Source organism: Lepidochelys kempii, chromosome 2 (assembly GCF_965140285.1).
Source record: "Lepidochelys kempii isolate rLepKem1 chromosome 2, rLepKem1.hap1, whole genome shotgun sequence".
In the NCBI taxonomy this organism is placed as follows: Eukaryota; Metazoa; Chordata; order Testudines; family Cheloniidae; genus Lepidochelys; species Lepidochelys kempii.
The window spans coordinates 191012019-191031266 of NC_136381.1; the positions used below are offsets into that span (position 1 = coordinate 191012019).

General features: G+C 43.9%; 1 protein-coding gene across 12 annotated transcripts in view; it reads right to left on the reverse strand.

Annotated features, from left to right (window-relative positions):
* The window catches only part of TMEM108 (transmembrane protein 108), a 389399-nt gene that overhangs the window by 139727 nt on the left and 230424 nt on the right, over positions 1–19248 (reverse strand). The window contains exon 1 of one of the 12 annotated variants that reach the window (XM_073333199.1): positions 5436–5517. The exons of the other annotated variants lie outside the window; for them this stretch is intronic. The gene's annotated coding sequence lies outside the window, so the exon portion shown is untranslated. Of the gene's footprint in view, positions 1–5435; positions 5518–19248 lie in introns of those variants that run through there. 12 annotated transcript variants of the gene reach the window in all.

Genomic DNA, 19248 nt, shown 5'->3' on the forward strand with positions numbered 1-19248 from the left:
ATAAGTCATGTGTTCCAGACCCCTAATCATTTTTGTTGCCCTTTGCTGGACCCTCTCCAATTTCTCCACATCCTTCTTGTAGTGTGGGGCCCAAAACCGGACACAGTACTCCAGATGAGGCCTCACCAGTGTCGAATAGAGGAGAACGATCACGTCCCTCGATCTGCTGGCTATGCCCCTACTTATACATCCCAAAATGCCACTGGCCTTCTTGGCAACAAGGGCACACTGTTGACTCATATCCAGCTTATCGTCCACTGTCACCCCTAAGTCCTTTTCCGCAGAACTGCTGCCTAGCCATTCGGTCCCTACTCTGTAGCGGTGCATTGGATTCTTCCATCCTAAGTGCAGAACCCTGCACTTATCCTTGTAATGCAGAATTCTTAATGCAATATTAATATTGCACAGTTAACATTCATTAGTTATTGTACTTTAGTTTTATTATGAAGTTTAATACCATAACAATTACATGATTTGTCATGATGTCTAGTAAAGCCATAAATGTAGTAAATAACTATGTAAATAACTGGAGCAGGTATTAAAAATTACTACAAATTGCTTCTGGACCCACTTGGATCCTTTTGGACCTTGTGACATGGCATTTGCGATGTGACGGAGAGACTGCCGAGACTCATCAAGCCCTCGGATCACTACCCCTTCCTGCTTCTCCACGTGGGCACCAATGATACTGCCAAGAATGACCTTGAGCGGATCACTGCGGACTACGTGGCTCTGGGAAGAAGGATAAAGGAGTTTGAGGCGCAAGTGGTGTTCTCATCCATCCTCCCCATGGAAGGAAAAGGCCTGGGTAGGGACCGTCGAATCGTGGAAGTCAATGAATGGCTACGCAGGTGGCGTCGGAGAGAAGGCTTTGGATTCCTTGACCATGGGATGGTGTTCCATGAAGGAGGAGTGCTGGGCAGAGACGGGCTCCATCTTACGAAGAGAGGGAAGAGCATCTTTGCCAGCAGGCTGGCTAACCTAGTGAGGAGGGCTTTAAACTAGGTTCACCGGGGGAAAGAGACCAAAGCCTTGAGGTAAGTGGGAAAGCGGGATACCGGGAGGAAGCACAGGCAGGAACGTCTGTAAGGGGAGGGCTCCTGCCTCATACTGAGAATGAGGGGCGATCAGCAGGTTATCTCAAGTGCTTATATACGAATGCACAAAGCCTTGGAAACAAGCAGGGAGAACTGGAGGTCCTGGTGATGTCAAGGAATTATGACGTGATTGGAATAACAGAGACTTGGTGGGATAACTCACATGACTGGAGTACTGTCATGGATGGATATAAGCTGTTCAGGAAGGACAGGCAGGGCAGAAAAGGTGGGGGAGTAGCACTGTATGTAAGGGAGCAGTATGACTGCTCAGAGCTCCGGTACGAAACTGCAGAAAACCTGAGTGGCTGGGATGATTTAATTGGGGATTGGTCCTGCTTTGAGCAGGGGGTTGGACTAGATGACCTTCTGAGGTCCCTTCCACCCTGATATTCTATGATTCTATGATTTGTTGCATGATAAAAGGAAATCTAGAAAACATTTTAATTAAGTGGTCATTTTGTAGCACCCATTCACCTTGGAAAAGTGTCCATCATTTTGAAGACCAAGTCTAAATGAAGTGACTTCCTCTGTGAAATTATAACTCAGGCTCAGAGAGCAGAAATCATTTGTGCGGTTTGGACTGATGGATATGTGCATGATGATGTGCCACTGAAAATAAGTTTGTCCTGACTTGTGCCCCTCTGGTTAAACCTCCTTTTAACAGAACCATTTACTGCCTTTCAGACAATCAGACATTCCATATGCTAAGAAGAGAAGGGAGATGCATTTCAGAGATCACTTCGACTACTTTGCCTTAGAGGGCTGACATCAACATACATTGAAGAGTACAACAGCACACTGGCTTATACATGACATTTCATATTAGAGTTTATTATGACTGTCTCTAGTTCAAGGGATACCACTTATTTATCCTCAACTTTCAGCTTCAGGGTTTGATGCGAAAGGAAGCAATTCCTCTATTAAAAAATATAGGGGACCATCAGCCAGTGGCCCTGCCATAAATAAATCCCTTTATAGCTGAGTATTTTATACACCATTAGAAACACAATGGAAGGGAATGAAACAAGCACACTACATGGCATCACACCAGAAATACAGTCCCATAAAGACTGAGGCTTCGAGGGTGTGTGTGTGTGTGTGTGTGCACACGTTCTGATAATTTTCAAATTATTCATGCATGCTCCATCTGAGATTGTGGTCCAAGCACTGTATTTCATTTTGAAAATGTATGTAGACTTGCTTGGTTCAACAGGAAGTTTCCAAGAAAATTAAATGTCAGAGCAGCTTGGCTTATTGGTTTTATTCAATATGAATTCACTTTTTATGCAACTTTGAATAATAATAGCCCTCTGTGTCAACATGATGAATTAGCTACAGTCACTTGGGAGGGGGGAAGGAAGAACGGGAAAAAGGAGAGACGGGGGGCATTGCCGGTATTAACCCAGCACTGATAGCTCTGCAGACAGATTTAGCTCTAAATGACAGGTCTGATAGCTTTAGGGTGGATTTAGCACACTGATCATTGTGTGTCTTATTTTCTCCCCTTTGCTTTATTCAGTTAGTAAGGTTGCTATTGGCTAAAGGGCTCCTTTTCCTCTCTTCTTTACGCTGAAGCACTAATATATGAAAAACGGCAGGTAAGCCAGAATGAAATCCATGTAAAAGGAAACAGGAACTTTCAAACAGCAGCATTTGGAAACATGCCATGCTGACAAGTAGGATTATGTTCAGGCATACCGTTGATTTAAATGAGTTAGCGAGAGCCCTCATTAATTGGGCTAGATCCTGTTCTTCTCAGGCAAAACTCACTGACTTCAATGGGAGTTTTGCTTTAATAAGGACTGCAAGCTTTGGCTCCACTGTATTTTTAAAGTAGAATAATCGGAGACCAAGTATTTTAAGAAGGCAATTTCTTTCCCCTAACAGAGGTGACTATGAAGAGCCAGATTCTGATCACAGTTACATTAGTGCAAATTTGGTCAATCGAGTTACTAGAGATTTTTGCTGGCATGTCTGAGATGAGATGGCAGCCCTTCCTATCACGTTTCCAACATATCTAGTCTGTTGTACAACAGACCATAAGAGCAATAGTCCAGACAGAAAAGAATAAATATGCAACCACAAGGATCCTTTATGAGGAAATTAGGTCAATAAACAGCTACTTGGATGATTTACCTAACCTAAAATGTAATGACTGCAGTTTCATGTGTCAGATTTTTTTTCTACCTTGTCATTAAGATGGGCCAAATTGTGCTCTCAATTACACTAGTGTCAAGCCAGAGGAACTCCATCTAAACAAAATCAGTGAGGAGCTATTGAAGAAAGATGAGGGAATGCAAGAGTGAACACATCAAGGAGGATGAAGGATAATATTGTGGTTAATTTATCTGGCTACCACAGATTTCTGATGAGGCCTCAGGCAGCTTGGGGAGGGATTTAAAAAGGCACAAATGGATGTTAGGCTCCCACCTTCCATTTGTGGCTTTAAAAATGACCCCTTTAACCTCTCTGTGCCTCAGTCTTCTCTTCAGTAAAATGGAGATTTTCTCCCCCCCACCCAATCAATCCCTTATCTTGTTTGTAGACTGTAAACTCCTGGGGGCAGCATTTTATTTTACTAGATATATGTACAGTCTGTTGCACAAAGGGTCTCATCTTAGGTGAGGTTCTCTAGGCCAGGGGTGGGCAAACTTTTTGGGCCGAGGGCCACATCTAGGTGGGGAAATTGTATGCAGGGCTGGGGCAGGGGGTTGGGGTGCGGGAGGGAGTGGGCTGTGCAGGAACAGGCTCAGGGCAAGGGATTGGGACAGAGGAGGGGCACGGAGTGCAGAAGAAGGCTCAGGGAAGGGGTGCAGGAGGGGTGTGGACTGCGGAAGGGAGCTCAGGGAAGGGGATTGGGGTGCAGGGTGCAGCAGGGGCTCAGGGCAGGGGGTTGGGGTGCACAGGGGTGCGAGGTGCAGACAGGGAAGTTAGGGCAGGGAATTGGGGGGCACAGTGCTGGAGGGGTTCAGGCTCTGACCCGGCGCCACTTACCTAAAGTGGCTCCGGGGTGGCAACGGCGCACACCAGGGCCAGGGCAGGCTCCCTACCTGCCTGCCCTGGCCCCACGCCGCACCAGGAAGCGGCCAGAACCACATCCCTATGCAGCCCTTGGTGGAGTGGGGGGCACAGGGCTCTGCATACTGCCCTTGTCATGCCTCCAGGTACCTCCCGCAAAGCTCCCACTGGCCACGGTTCCCTGTTCCCGGACAATGGGAGCTGCAGGGGGTGGTGCCTGGAGGCAAGGGCAATGCACAGGGCCGCAGGGACCTGGTGCTGGCCACTTCCAAGAGCAGCTCGGGGCCTGTAGCACCACGGGGGGCAATCCCGTGGGCCAGATCCCTGCCTCTTCTGCTATAGAAATTGCAAGATGCGTAGTGGATGAGGCAAGGGATTAGAAGAAGAGAAAGGAGGATCTCATGATTAAGACAAATGAATCTAGTTCTCCAGAGCAGCATTCTATCCCTACCTCAGAGTTCCTATGTGATTGTTTTAAAATGACTTGCCTAACTTTTCACAGGTGGTCACTAATTGTGTGCTCTCATCTTGATGCACAACTTGAGAAGCCTGGGGCCTGATTTGCAGAGGCTCTCAGCACTCACAGCTGCAAATCAAGTCACCAAGACCGGAGTTCTAAACTAGAGCGGAGAGAGTTTCTTTTGGCAAATAGTTTATTTGCTAAAACCCACATTTTTGGTCAAATGAAATATCGAAAGGGTCAAATTTGGGGATTAGTTTCAGCTAAATAATAAAAAACAAACCCCTAAACTAAAGGTTGACATTTTCAAACCAAAAATGTTTTGGCTTTTCATTTTGAAATACCATTTCATTTAGAAATTTAGCTGGATTTGTTACAAAAGGTTAAAAATGGATTAAGAAACACTGTGAAGGGGAACACACCCCCGATACTGCCTAGGGGACAGACAGGGTTGAGACAGCTTGACTTCTTCCCTGGCATTTCCCTTTATTACTAATACTCTGCTTTGCAGTGGTTTCTCTTTTCAGTGGACTCAGCCCTCTGGCCAATATATTTTCAATCCCTCTGCTCCCCTTTTGGGGTATATACAAAAAGGTTCCAGTAACAGGGAAGTCTTCAGGATTAAGCAAGGGATTCAGAGCTGCCTCTGAGTAAGGGTCTCTTGTATCTTCCCTCAACTGGGTTCACTGCTGAGGGATACATTCCTATAGTCGCCCCTCTTTAGGGGTTGGTACAAGAGCTTGGGCCCACTTCCCCCACTGAGCTCCAGCGCCCTGTGCAGCTGCCCCCCTGGATCACTTCCTACCAATCCCCTCCCTTCCTACAGGATAAAGTAAGGCACTAAAGACAAAGTCTCTGACCTTCAAATAATCACAGGCCCCTTCTTTGTAGGCTTGGTCAAGCCACTCTCCCCAGGCAGCTGGCACTCCTGCAACACTCCTCACCAGGAACTGACGGCATGGATTCACTGCCTGCCTGCCTGCAACTGAGCTACTCTGCCCGCCCTTTAAGCTCCTGTTCCTGCCTTGCAGGCTGTGCAGGTGCAGTGGGGCCACCCGGGCTCACAGCAGCTTCTTAACCCCTTCCTCTCCAGGGTGGGATTTCTATACTGCAGCAGAATATCTGACTAGATGCACCAATGGATTTACCAGTTGTGCCCACGATCACAGATTCAAGGGTTGTATTCATTATCACAAAGCCCATGTTCCTGTGTGTAAGACGTTCTTTTCTCCAAGCTCCGACTTTAGAAAGGTGTTCAGTGATAAGCTGCTTGAACTTGAATGTTACCGTGTTAGATAAAGCTTAGTTTCTGGCATTCCCACTGGTATGCGACATGTGCTGGAACTTAAGAAAACCCATGTGATTACTATTGTAAACACCCAAAAATGTAACAAAATGAAAAATTGGAAAAAATCATTTTGGATTGAATGAAATATTTTGTTTGCCCCAAAATGATTTTTTTTTGTTTTGTTTTGGTGAAAAACACCAAAACATTTCACTTTCAGTTCAATCGCAAAGGGATTTTTTTTTTGTTTTGACCACTGAACCAAAAAAACAGCTGCTCACTCAGCTCTCGTCTGAACAAACAAAATGCAATAGATTACCAAGTTCTATGAAGAATCAAGCTACAGGAATCTCAAACTGGGCATCCAAAATTAATTTACACTTTTAACACGAATGTTTCTGTGCCCCACTTTCCCATCTGTGAAATGGGATTAATAGTATTGCACCTTACTACAGGCACATTGTAAAGATAAATCTATTAATGTTTGCGAAGCACTCAGATGCTGCAGTGATGAGTGCCAAAGTAAAGCCCATAAGGAAAGTAATCATTCTATATTCAAAGCGGAGTTTAATGTGCAGTAAGTAAGCCATGGAGTATGGAGGACACACACTGAGCAATGAGATGAAAATGAGGCATTGAATAACTTCTCATTCACTGAACACTGTCCATCCTGTGCACTGAAGTCCATCCTAACCATTAAGAGCTTTAGCTTGCAACCCTAATGTTCTTGTAACATGGGCTTTTTGTGTGAAATTATGTAGGCTTTTAAAAACAAACAAACTGGAAAGAACAGAAATTCCATGGTGTGGAACCATACTGACTTCCACATGATTCATCGGTGGGGTTAGAACCTTTAGATCCACAACACAGACCTCAGCCACTTGAATTAACATTGTAACTGAGAGCAACAGTAGGCTGTCAGCCACTAGAGGGGGATGAGACAAACATTTTGCCAGTGGGTTTCACAACTATTTGCCAATAGCAGAGGACTACTGAGGCCCAGGAATCCTGGGTTCTATTTCAGGAGCCAAGGGGAATGTATGTTAACAGTTACAGACCCTTCTCCTGGCTGCCCCCACCCCCAAGTCTGTCCTTGGCCCCTTCAGCCTCTCCTTGTGAAAGTCTCCGCCTACCCCCCCATCTCTGTCCTAGTCCCAACGTTCTCCCTGCAACCTAGCCCTCCTCATCGCCTCCTCACAGTCTTTTCTCCTCTGTCCCCTTCATCTCCTCGTTTAAGTCCCAGTCATCCCTCAACTCCTTAGGGTGACCAGATGTCCTGATTTTATAGGGACAGTCCCGATTTTGGGGTCTTTTTCTTACATAGGCTCCTATTACCCCCACACTCCCTGTCCCAATTTTTCACATTTGCTGTCTGGTCACCCTACAACTCCTAGTCCCACTCTACACCCCCCAAGTCTCCATATCCCAGTCTTAATATCCCCGCACCTCAGCTCCATGTTCCAGCCCAGTCCTCCCCATCTGACCCCACATCCTTGTCTCCCTGGTTTCTTATCTTAAGCCCTACCCCCAAGATCTTTGTCCCAGTTTCCACCCTTCTCCACCCACTTGTCCCAGACTCTATCCTCACCAACTCCAAAGGTCAGGCTCCTTATTCCAGTCAAGTGGCTTCCTCCACTTCCTTGCTGTCTGGGTGCCTGCAGGAGAACACTGATTGCTCAGCCCTACATCCCTGAGTGGGAGCATGCTCAATACAGACAAAAGCTTAGGAGAATTTAGCTGTGAAACTCTAACAAGCCTCTAGTGATTATGTGTGAATTGAGATTTTTCAGGGGCTCATAACGTGCCCAGACTTGTGCAGATTTTCACCAGGATGGCAAAAGGCACATCCCAGATACCAAGGCGAACCCCCTCCCCCCAACACATTTCATTTCTCTGCTCCACAGCATGGAGGTGCTAGGGTTTATTAATAAAATGGTTTAAGAATTTATTAAAATGGCCTAAACAGTGCATTTTCCCTTAATCTCATTCTCAGAAATGGCTGAACCATTTTTGCTGATATCCTGCCCCGTTCTTACCAAAATCATCCTGATACATACACTCAGCATGGAAAATTTCAACCCAAACATTTAAATTTGGCAATGTTATAAGCAATTAAAAACAGCATCTTATATGGCAAAATGTCATGCAATCTTAACTGTAGGGGGTGCTACCAAATTTTTTGGCTGTGCAGTAGTACAATTATTAAGCCTCTGATTCAGCAAAGCACTTAAGCATGCTTCACTTTTGTACGTGAGCAGTCCCTTTGAGTTCAGTCAATCCAGTATTTTGCTGGGTTGAAGCCTAATACCAGAACATGACTTGTTCATCACATTTTGCCTTGCAGTTATGCATGCAAAACTCCATATCTGATCTGTGCAGGATCAAGCCCAATGTGTGTGTATTGACTTATGACTTACAAGAGTTACCTCTGCAAAAGTCCTTAGTCTATATACTGTACATACAGAGAAACATGACTGCATGTAAAATAGCAAATCTTTAACTGTAAGAATATTTAAAGAAATGAACTAAAATATACTTTTGCAACAAATGCATTAATTGTACACAAACTGCATTAAGCTTTTTATTAGCATGTAATTGTGGGGAAAATATTAATATGGTATTCTAAATAAATGATTGGTTAGAAGAATTAAAACTGAAACCTGCGTAATCGTGGTTTTCACATTAAGATGGTATTGTGACAATGAATGTATATAATGAACTAAGAAAAATAGAAATGTTAGTGTCTGAGCCTTTCCTTGTTTCTAGTACATCTGCATAGGACTCCGGCTATTGTTATTCAACTAGCTAATCACCATCTTTTGTTCAATGTGACTGTGATTTTAGTCATCCAGGCTAATCTGCAAAGCCATCTGTTATTTGATTTATAATTGCCTATTTCAAGTCCCAAAGCCCTGCTATGCATCTCAGGGAAAGGAGAAGTAGATGCATCTGTTCCCACCAGGTAGAGCAACAACTGGGTACATTTTAAAGAAAAGTATATTTGACACACTTTCACTGTAGCACTGTTCTTTCACTGGAATGTTAAAGTGAATATGTAATGGTGTCAACCAAAAGCAATCCTAGTGAATGTGAGTGTGTGTCTGTGTGGGGAGAGGGACTGACTCCATTTACAATAATCACTTGGGTTTTCTTAAGCTCAGCACATGTTGCATAGCAGTGGGAATGCCAGGGACTAAGCTTCACACCATGTGGTAACATACAAGTTCAAAGTAGCTTTCCAGGATCTCATCCACTGATAAGCCGGGAGCTGTCTGGTTTCATGATGGGGATATTAAAAGGCTGTTTTAGGGCTGCTACCCAGGGTGCTACCCCAGCGGGTGCGCGAGATGATCCCAGGGGGTGCGCGGCAGCAGGAGCGCTGCCGGATGGCACTCCACCTTTTTTTTTCTTTGGCAGCAGCTCTGCACGTCCATGGCTGGTGTTCCCCTCTGGCAGCACGCCTGTGGCAGGTCTTCCGGCCTTCTTCCATCGGTGGCGCATCTGAGGTAGGTCTTCCGGTCTTCACCCTGGGGGTGCGCGAGCCAAAAAGTTTGAAGACCACTACTCTAGTGGAGTGTGTGTGAACTCCTAGTGGAGGAGGGTGGTTGTTCTGCTGGTAACACAAATGGATACAGCCCGAGATCCATTTAGATAGTCTCTTTTTAGAGATGGTCTGACCCTTTGATTGTTCTGTTATGGAGAGAAAGAGAGGAGATGATTTTCTAAATGTTTTTGTTCTTTCTAGGTAAAAGGCGATTTCTCTGCAGATGTCCAACATGTGAAGAGAAGCCTCCCTGTTGTCGGCATGTGGTTTCGGGAAAAACACAGGTAAGTTTATTGGTTGATTTAGATGAAAGGGCGAGGCTACCTTGTGTATGAATTTGGGGTATGGCCGTAGGATCACTTTGTCTTTACAGAATGTGGTATAGGATGGGTGTGCCATTAAGGCACCTAGCTCTCCTACCCTTCTCGCTTATGTGATGGCGATGAGGAAGGCCACTTTCATTGATAAATATAGCAATGAACAAAGTTGCTAAGGATTCAAATGGTTTCCCCATGAGGCTATGGAGGATGACGTTAAGATCCCACATGGGTGTAGGGTCCATTTGTGTTGGGTAGATATTCATCATGTCTTTTAGAAAACGCTTAGTGGTTGGATGAGCAGCGATAGTGGCTCCATCCATGTTATCATAGAACAAGGTGATTGCAACGAGGTGTACTCTGATGGAGCTGTTGGACAGCCCTGATTTTTTAAGACCCAGTATATATTCGAGGACCCCGGGCTGTGGGGCCGACTGTGGAGAAATATGGTTAGCCTCGCACCAGCTGAGAAATCATGTCCACTTCTGTGTATATGTTTTCCATGTGCTTAGTCCACAGCTGTTCAAGAGTATGGCTTCAACTTCGTCGGAATAGTCTTTGTCAATACCTGTCAGCCATGGAGAAGCCGGGCCTTGAGATGGAGAAGAGCCAGGTTGGGCTGATTGATGCATCTTGAGTCCTGTGTCAGGACGTGAGGTATTAAAGGGAGGGTTCGAGGGGTTTCAGTGCCATCTGTCTTAGGAATGGGACCCATGTTTGTCTGGGCCATGTAGGGGCAATGAGAATGACCCTGGACTCGTCTTGCCTGATCTTGTGTATAACCCAACTCAGAAGTGGAATTGAGGGGAATGCATATATTAGCAGGGCCTCCCCTTTCATGAGGCGGGCGCCACCCAGAGCATGGCGTCCCAGCCCTCAGGAGCAGTATTGAGGACACTTTGCGTTGTGAGCTGTGGCAAATAGGTCTAGATTGGGGAACCCTCAAAAGTTGAAGATGGTGGTGACAGTTGCATAGTCCATCTTCCACTCGTGGGTTTGAGAGAAGTTTCTGCTCAGTTGGTCTGCCACGGTGTTCTGGTGTCCCGGCAGGTAGGATGCCAAGATGTCTACATTGTTGGAGCTATACCAATTCCAGAGGTGTATTGCTCCATGAACAGAGGGTATGATCGGGCTCTCCATTGGTGGTGTATGTAGAACGTGCATGCTGTGTTGTATGTAAGGACTTTGATAGTAATGTTGTGGATTAGAGGAAGGAAATGCTCGCATGCGTTTCTGACTGCTCTTAGTTCTGGTATGTTTATATGCAAGTTGGCTTCTGCTGCTGGCCAATGACCTTGGATCGTGTTGTTGCCCAGGTGAGCTCCCCATCCCATGAGGGAGGCCTCTGTGGTGATTGTTATTGCAGGAGCTTTCTGTTGGAATGGGACACCTGAGCAGATGTCTTGTGGGTGTGTCCACCACTCGAGGGAATCCTTTATCTTGCAGGGCATGGTGAGACGCCTGTTGAGGGACTGCTTGTGTGGTATATAGCAAGTGTAAAACCAGGCTTGTAGGCATCTCATATGTAGTCTGGCATATTTGACGTCAAAAGTCGTAGCAGCCGTGTGCCCCAAAATTTGTAGGCACATCCTGGAGGACATTTGTGGGCTGAGCATGACCATAGCAATCAGAGTGGTTAAGCTGAGGAAGCGTTGTTGTGGTAACCTCGCTGTTGCTGTAAGGCAGTCAAGATAGGCCCCTATAAATTCCAATTGTTGGACAGGGACAAAGTGGACTTCTGAAGATTTATTTAGAGTCTGAGGTTCGTGGAGAGGGCCATTGTGGTCTGTGTGCCCTCTAGTGCTGCCTGTTGAGTTGGTGCTTTTAATAGGCAGTTGTCTAGGTATGGAAAAATCATGACCCCTAGTCTGCGAAGATGAGCTACAGCTACAGCGAGGACCTTGGAAAAGACCCTTGGGGCAGTTGACAGTCTGAAAGGTAGCACTTTGTATTGGTAATGTTGTGTGATAGGGCAAGGCCAGATGGCTATAGAAAAGTAGTGGGAGATAGATATATTAGCTCCAGGCTAAACAAATCCCTGGTACCAGGTTAAGTGAAATGGAAGCTGCTCCAGATCAATTAAGACACCTGGGGCCAATTAAGAACTTTCCAGAAGGCAGGGAGAATGCTAGGTTGATTGGGACACCTGAAGCCAATCAGGGGCTAGATGAAGCTAGTTAAAAGCCTCCCAGTCAGTCAAGTGGGTGTGCATGACAGGAGCCGTGGGAGGAAGTTGCGCTGTTGGAGAGACTGAGTAGTACACACCATATCAGGCACAAGGAAGGAGGCCCTGAGGTAAGGGTGAAGTGGAGCTTGAGGAAATGAGGGTTGCTGTGGGGGAAGTAACCCAGGGAATTGTACATGTCATGTTTCTAAAAGGTCAGCTACCATAGCTGATACTATTAGGGTCCTTGGGCCGGAGCCCGGGCTCCCCCCTCTTTGCCCCCTGATTTATCACTGAGACTGGGAGACAACAGAGACTGTGCAAGGAAGGATAACTTCTCCTCACCTCCCTCGCTGGCTTATGATGAAAATGGCTCAGTAGACTGTGACCCTTGTCTCTAGAGAAAGAAGGATTACGTGGAGGGTCACTCTGAGGCTAGCAAAATCCGCCAGGAAATGCGGGACCCATGGGGGCAAGGACAGAGCTTTGTCACAGTTGATGTCCTAGGGTGAAGTGCAAGCTGGCTGAATGGTGACATGAAAGTAAGCGTCTTGTAGGTCAAGGGACGAGAGCCAATCTGCTTTCTCTAATGCTGGAATTATTGTCGATAGGGTCACCATTATGAATCACTGTGTTTTCACAAATGTGTTGAGTTTGCGTAAATCCAGAATGGGTCTCCATCTGCCGTTCTTTTTCTGAGTGAGGAAATAATGGGAATAAAATCCTCTTCCCCTGTGTTAAGGTGGTACTGGTTCCACGGCCCCTATTTGTAGGAGGTGGTTTATTTCCTGTTATAATAGGGGCTCATGAGAGGGGTTCCTGAAGAGGGACGGGGAAGGGGGGTAGGTAGGTGGGATAGAAATAAATGGGATGGTGTAACCCTCCTGGATAATTTTCAGGACCCATCTTTCTGCAGTGATCTTGTTCCAGACTGGGTAATATGGTGACAGGCAGTACCCGAATGGTGTTAAAGTGAGGTTGAGTTCCAGAGTTAGAGAGTATAGAGGTCTTGGGCCCTCGACCAGACCTTCAAAACGATTGCCTGGAGTGGAAGGCTGGTCTTGATTCTGCCTTCGTTCCATCTGCCTCTGTTTGTGGCATTGCATATAGTGTCTTTGGGGCTGGGAGTATGGTGCAGCCTGGAATTTTTGGTTGTAAAACCTGCCTTGCTTTTTCTTGATTCCAGGGACATAGATGCCCAGAGTCTTTAAGGTGGTGCGAGAATCCTTTAAAGTATGTAGGGATGTGTCTGTGGATTCCGCTAACAGTTTCTTACCCTCAAAGGATAAGTCTTCCACTGTAGCCTGCACCTCCTTCGGGAATCCAGATAGATGTAGCCATGATGCCCAATGCATGATGATGGAGGTTGCAATGGAGCATGCTGCTGTGTCCGTGGAATCGAGAGGGGCTTGGAGGGCCATCTTTGCAATGAGAGAACCTTCGGAGATGTCGGAATTATTTGCTTCTCTCTTGTCCTCTGGGAGATGTTCAATAAAAGATGACACTGTAGAAAACAGGTTGTGCGTGTATTTTGCGAGCAATGCAGAGTAATTTGCGATGTGGAATTGCAAGGTGGCGGAAGAATAGGCTTTGCACCCAAAGTGGTCTAACCTAGGGATTGGCAACCTTTGGCACACGGCCCGTCAGGAAAATTCGCTGGCAGGCCAGGATGGTTTGTTTATCTGCAGCGTCTGCAGGATTCGGCCGATCGCAGCTCCCAGTGGCCGCAGTTCGCCGTTCCAGGCCAATGGGGGCGTGGGAAGTGACGTGGGCTGAGGGATGTGCTGGCCACTGCTTCCCGCAGCCCCCATTGGCCTGGAACGGTGAACCATGGGCCAGTGGCAGCTGCGATCGGCCGAACCTGCAGACGCTGCAGGTAAACAAAGCAGCCCAGCCCGCCAGCGGATTTCCCTGACGGGCCACAAGCCAAAGGTTGCCAATCCCTGTTTTAGCTAAAAGATGATGAACCAAAGCCAAACGATGTTTTATTTACCATTCTATGACGAAAAATGCATAACACTATTTTGGTGGGAAAGGTCAGACAGGATGAAACAAATATTTGTCTGAGCTGACAAGCTGCATACCATATATCAGCTACGTGCCATTTAGAACTGTCAAGATATTAATCCCCTGAAGAAATCCTGAATTACACCATTACTAGACACCACATTATGATACTATATACACAGTGATTTACTAACCCTCTGTCTTTCTAATATTGTAATTTAAGACTCACCGCATTTATAGCACCATGTAGATTAAAAAGAGAGTTGTTTTATAAATTATATTAAAAGAATAAACCAATCTACAAGCCTTAAAGCTCCGACAGATATTTCCTTGGTCTGTCTCAAGTCAAAGATTTATGTATAGCACTTTCCTTTTGTTCTGCTCTCTGGGGATTACAAAGCCAAGCAATTCACTGTTGAAATACTTGCATATGTAGTAACAGATATTAAGCAGAGGCCCCTTGATGCAAAACAGCCAAGATAATCACAGAGCTATGACATGTACGGTAAAGCCATAGAGGGAATGAATAAAGCCTACACATGTTGTAGATAACTAAGGGTCTGATCCAAAACGTATTAAAGTCAAGGGAATGACCTCCATTGACTCCAATCACAGCCCCTGTCTTGGAAACTGCTCCACAAGAGGGGCAGTCCTGCACCAACATGGAGTCCCAGTGACTTTACTAGGATGGTGCGTGGAGCACAGGGTGGAGAAGTTGGTAGGTCTGCAGCCCAAGTCAGTCCACTTCACCCCCCACACTGCTGTCGTTAGAAGCCTCCTGCATATACAGAAGTATTCCATCACGGACTCATGGGGTCTGGACACCAGTCAGAACAGAGGATTAGCAACATGGGCTGGAACCATTCCCCCCACCCCAATAAAATGAGATATAACTTGGAAAAAAGGTAAGGCAAGACATCTTACAAACATGCATACTCCCACATGTGGAGAAAATTAAAATATATACATCTAAAATATAACACCCCATGGGAGGGAGAAACCTGGAAAATAGTAATGCTGAAAGAGACCTACAATCAGGACGACAGCAAATTACACTTGAGTTTTCAAGTGATGTGGCCGCAAAAATGGCCGATGTGCTTTCGATTTAATCTATGTATATTCCTTTCTATCACTGTAGTCATGGAGTGCTCACAATCATTAATGAAGTTGTCTTCACAATATCCCTGTGTGGTAGGGAAGAATTATTATCCCCATTTGACCAAGGGGGAACTGAGGCAAAAGAGATTGAGTGACTTGGCTAAGGTCAGTGTGTGTGGGGGAGACCTCAATATCTATGCAAAAATGATATTGATAGCAATGTTAAAACTTATTTTAAGTGGTTACAAACTTGTGTGTACCTTTACTGAATATTAAGATGGCCTACTATGTCATGTTTCTCTAAACAAACTATTCTTAGTAATTTTTAAAACAAAATTACTTGGTGTGCAACAATTTAAAACTACTACTTTCAACCCCACATTAGGTTGCAAGTCTATGGCAGAACCAAAAATCAAACCCCAGATCACTCGAGCCCATCATTGCTCCCTAGAAGCATCTTGGCACAGAGCACATAGATAACAGAACCTTGCTTTATGGCTCTGGAACAATGGTATATAAAATCCATCACTCAGTTCTGGGCGCCATGTCACCAGGAATATAATGACAAACTGGAGAAAGTTCAGAGACAAACATGATCGAGGGACTGATTAACAAGGAAAGATTAAAAGAGCTGAAGATGTGTAGCTTGGCTATGCAATGTCTAGGTACAAGAGCGTACAAATATTGTATAAATATACGAGGGATGGGGAGGAATTATTTAGTGTGCTACAAAGAAGTGAAACTAGGAGTAATGAGACAAAATTAAGAAAGAGTTACTATAGGATGAATATCATAAACAATTTCCTGATAGCTGGATGTATTCTGCTGCGGAATAGTCTTCCAAGGAAGTAAGGAAAGGAGACCCATTGCTTACAACTTTTTAAACAAGAGTGGACAAAACACTAGAGAAGATACTGGAGGGAACAATGCTGCATTTGCAGGGAGCTGGATTAGAATGAGCTAGTAGGTCACTTCAATCCCTAACTTCTATGATTGAGTTATTATATCTAGTTCAGCACCATAATCTAGACTCAGCCCACAAGCAACATTAAAAATAAAATCTGGAGGCACTATTTAAAATTACAAACAAAACTCAATTAGCATTTGTGACTGTCTAATTTATCACCTCTCTTTTTCATGGTCTTTATTATGCCTCTTAGTGCCACACTAATTTACAATAATGTTCTACTTAATTATCAATAGTGATCCTATTTTAGGAGGTAATTCTGTTCTTAGCTATCACTTTTTGTTTGTATTCGTTCATTTAGAAGGAACATCTTATTAACCCATTTAAAAGATACCAGCAATTCCAGATCTGAAGCACAGAATCAAGGGGATAAGTTTCACATATTTGGAAAACTGGGTAATACCACAAACAGAAAACCAGAACACAAACTGCAGGAAGTGCAACAGTTCCGGAAAAAAAATTCTCCTCTTTGGAAAACATCAGGGTCATTCTAGCATTTAGCACAACTGAGAGAAGGCAATACCACCCATATTTCTGAGGACTGAGTTCTTGCTCTGAGTCTTTTTAACATAAAAATATCTTGAAAAATGTGCCAGTTTATCTATTTAAGATTTTTTAGGGTGAAAGCATTTACATGACAACCAAACCAAAGAAGAGCAACCCAGAAAAATAAAAGTTAGTTGCTTTTGTTTATTTGTGTTGCAAGCGTAATGTTATTTCACATCACCTCTGTGACGCCAAAAGACAAAACCACAGGAATTAAAAGCTGAAGAGTAATATTTTCAAATGTGAGGTGACTTAGGAGCTTATGTCCTATTTTCAAAAGCAACTTTCAATGAAACTTAGGTTCCTAAATGTCTAAATCACTTTTCTGAATTTGGGACATAGCCTCCTAAGATACTGAGGCACTTTTGAAAATGTTACGCACAACAGACACTCTGTCCTCGCCCATGTATGTACAGGTATTGAATGGCTGTGAGATGAATGAACAATCTTCCCAGCATACAATTGGCCACCATTAAAAACTCAACATTTACCAACAGAACACACTGTTACTGAAAAAATTCCAAGCATAGCGGAAAAGCCCTGTGGCATCTCATACGACAATGTGTAGGAACTATTGAAAACTTGTTGATTGTTCAATGGGGGCCACTATACATAGCTGTGAAACCAACCAGAGTGTGTATGTGAGAAAATATTAGGTGTCTAATGAAAAACAATCATTCTGATAGGAATACAATTTTTTCTCCCCTCATGATGGAGCTCAGCTTAAAAATTCACAGCAACTACAGAACCACTTCACACTCTTTTCATCCTCTCTCTCCCCATCGATCCGTTCTTTATTTCTCAAACCAACCTCTACTTCCAACTTTAGCATGGAAGCCTGAGTAACTGCAAATAAAAGTTAATTACTGAGGAAGTCCAGCTCCAGCTCCTTAATTAGAGGCTGACAAATGTATTGTGGACCCTAGGCCTCAGTGTGGAGTATGCCCATTTGAGAAATTACTCCTTTTCTGTGTCCTCTCCTGCCAGCACAAAGAAAACGTTAGTCATGCCGGAAAATGGCTTTTTCATATTAAAGGTTCCGGGAATTATTCCATTACCTTTTTTCCCTACAATTTGTTGGGTAGTATTTTTATACAGAGTGTTAGTGTAAAGTCTTCCTTAATTGCTATGTTAATATGAACTTGTAGCTTTTCTTTTTTTAAAAAAAAATGGTAGTTGACCACCCCTTTTTGTAAACCTACATTTTTGGTCTATAACTTTATGATATGTAAATAGGTCTGAAAGTGATGAACAGCTTCTGATATATTATAAAATGTTAAGGTCAGAGTAGTACAGCACATAAATAAAAGTCTGCCTTAGTCTCCCTGTTCAGGAAAATGCAGTGGATTTGATTAGAATTATGGTTGTGAATTAACTGCAGTTAACTCATGCGCTTAACTAAAAAAAATTACTCACGATCAAAAAAATTAATCGCGATTAATCGCAGTTTTAATCGCACTGTTAGACAATAGAATTCCAACTGAAATGTATTATAAATATTTTGGATGTTTTTCTACATTTTCAAGTACATTGATTTCAATTACAACATAGAATATAAAGTGTACAGGGTTCATTTTATGTTATTATTTTTAATTACAAATATTTGCACTGTAAAAATGATAAACAAAAGAAATAGTATTTTTCAGTTCACCTCATACATGTACTGAAGTGCAATCTCTTTATTGTGAAAGTGCAATTTACAAATGTTGATTTTTTTTGTTTTGTTATATAGCTGCGCTCAAAGACAAAACAATGTAAAACTTTAGAGCCTACAAATTCACTCAGTCCTTCTTCTTGTTCAGCCAATCACTAAGACAAACCAGTTTGTTTACATATATGGGAGAGAATGCTGCCTGCTTCTTATTTACAGTGTCACCTGAAAGTGAGAACAGCTGTTCACATGGCACTTTTGCAGCCAGCGTTGCAATGTATTTACCTGACAGATAGGCTAAACATTCGTATGCCCCTTCCTGCTTTGGCCACCATTCCAGAGGACATGCTTCTATGCTGATGACGCTCATTAAAAAAATAATGCATAATTAAATTTGTGCCTGAACTCCTTGGGGGAGAATTGTATGTCTCCTGCTCTGTGTTTTACCTATATTCTGCCATATATTTCATGTTCTAGCAGTCTCACATGTTGTTCATTTTAAGAACAGTTTCACTGCAGATTAGATAAAACGCAAAGAAGGTACCAATGTGAGATTTCTAAAGATAGCTACAGCACTCGACCCAAGATTTAAGAATCTGAAGTGCCTTCCAAAATCTGAGACGGATGAGGTGTGGAGCATATGTTCAGAAGTCTTAAAAGAGCAATACTCCGATGCGGAAACTACAGAACCCAAACCACCAAAAAAGAAAAAAAAGAAAATCAACCTTCTGCTGGTGGCATCTGACTCAGATGATTAAAATAAACATGCGTTGGGCCGCACTGTTTTGGATCGTTATCGAGCAGAACTCGGCATCAGCATGGATGCATGTCTTCTAGAATGGTGGGTGAAGCATGAAGAGACATATGAATCTTTAGCGCATTTGGTACATAAATATCTTGCAAAGCCAGCTACAACAGTGCCATGAACACCTGTTCTCCTTTTCAGGTGACATCGTAAACCAGGAGCAGGCAGCAGTATCTCCTGCAAATGTAAACAAGCTTGTTTGTCTGAGTGATTGGCTGAACAAAAAGTAGGACTGAGTGGACTTGTAGGCTCTAAAGTTTTATATTATTTTGTTTTTGAATGCAGTTAT